At 56.0% G+C, this 1,746-nt stretch overlaps 1 non-coding gene across 1 annotated transcript; it reads right to left on the bottom strand.

The window, feature by feature from the left end:
• Positions 1 to 448: 448 nt before the first annotated feature.
• On the bottom strand, positions 449 to 561 carry LOC112105162. The gene has a single exon (XR_002907979.2). It is a non-coding gene; the product is annotated as a U5 spliceosomal RNA (small nuclear RNA).
• Positions 562 to 1,746: the final 1,185 nt, after the last annotated feature.

Raw genomic sequence — 1,746 nt, 5'->3', positions numbered from 1 at the left:
TGCCTGTGGCAAAGGGGTGGCTGGGGGTGCTGCCCCTGGAGAGCTCTCTTGGCAAAGGGGCGCCCTGGTGACTCAGTAGCACTGCACTGGCCTGCAGGGAATCCGGCTTCCCTGCCTGTGCTCCTGCTCGCCATAGAAAAGAAAAAGGGTGGGGGGGGGGGTTGGAGTGAGACCTGGGTGCTCTGAATTGGGGGACACAGAAACAACAAGCCTCCCCCTAGACAAAATTAAGTAGCCATGAAATCCTGAGTCCAAGCACAGCCGAGATCACGGCATGCGTACACTCTTGCTGCAGTGCTGCCGACATCCTTCCAGGGCTGCTCCATGGGGCTCCTTTCACACTTTGGTCCATGCTCTTCCTTGCCGAGCCAAGGCATGAGGCCTGGTCCCCCTTGACAGAGTTGGGTGCTGACATGTAGCCGGAGGCGGCCCCCTGCTGGGGATTATTTTACATGCTTATTGTCTTTCAAAAATTGGGTAGAAACTCATAAATGTTCCTCTCCACGGAAATCTTTAGTAAAAGGCGAAAGATTTATACGATCTGAAGAAAAACCAGAGTAGGCAGTTCCCTTTCCTGCCTAAGACCCTCTACTTTGTTCCCTGCGGGACCCTTCCCTCCAAGGCCCTGTCCCCCAGCTCCCGTCCATCCAACCACTGAAGCCAGGACACAGCGTCCTTGGCCAAGGGCATTCCTGAATTACCCGGAGGGGGCCACTGAGTCTCAGAGAACATTGCCTCACCATCAGAGGAGCTGAGCTGCTAATGTGAGGAGCACAAGACTGGGCTCCCTGCGTGGCTCAGCCCCAGTGCAGCTAGGGTGACCAGACAGCAAATGTGAAAAATCGGGACAGGGGGTGGAGGGGTAATAGGAGCCTATATAAGAAAAAGACCCAAAAATCGGGACTGTGCCTATAAAATCGGGACATCTGGTCACCCTAAGTGCAGCCCTTTTTCAGCCCTCTTGTGCTGTGGTGTGTGCTGTGTGTAACCACAGAGATCAGTGAGCCTCGGCTAGTCCCGGGTACGAGACATGAAGGCTCTCGACTGTGCAGTTAGTCAGGTATTCCCTGGCCACTCCAGAGCCAGGGCACAGGCTGGAGTGTGGAGCTGGCAGGACGCCGCTGGCTGCTCGTTCCCTCTGCACGTCACGCCGATGTGGTTTGTTTAACAGGTCAACATGGATGAAATGAGAGAGCGGCTCGCGCAGCTGGATCAGCAGAGTCAGCTCATCCAAGCCATCCTGGACAGGCTGGTGAGTGGGGAGATTCTGGGAGTCAGAGAGAACCTGGTGGCAAAGGGCTCTGGAGAAGGCCCGCACACTCAGGGAGCGTAGCCAGGAGGAGCCAGGCCAGGCTGCCACAGAGCCTGCTCCAGCCCTACCGTGGGCATTGGCCCCTTCGTTTGGGAACCTCGGGAGATAAGCTTTTCAGAGCCTTGTGCAGGGTACGAGCTGCCCAACTCCCCTGGCCACTCCGCTCAGCCCTGCAAAGCACAGAACTTAGTGATGCTGCATTTTTAGTGCCCTTCACATAGACGCCAGAGCGTGGCCTTTCTGAAGGGTTAATTACGCTGCTAAGTTCCATACCACATAGTGCAGGTGACCAGTCCCACGGCACTATCCGTGCCCAGCTCAAGGGAGCAGCTCATAAACCACCCCGGGCTGCAAAGGCAATCCAAAGCAATCTTTAGGAACAATGGGCCAAATCCTCAGCTGGTGTAAAAGGGTTCCACTGACTTTGGCGGAAC

The sequence above is a fragment of the Terrapene carolina genome, unplaced genomic scaffold, assembly GCF_002925995.2.
Source record: "Terrapene carolina triunguis isolate 2854851 unplaced genomic scaffold, T_m_triunguis-2.0 Scaffold93, whole genome shotgun sequence".
In the NCBI taxonomy this organism is placed as follows: domain Eukaryota; kingdom Metazoa; phylum Chordata; order Testudines; family Emydidae; genus Terrapene; species Terrapene triunguis.
This window is presented reverse-complemented; position numbering and strand designations above follow the sequence as displayed.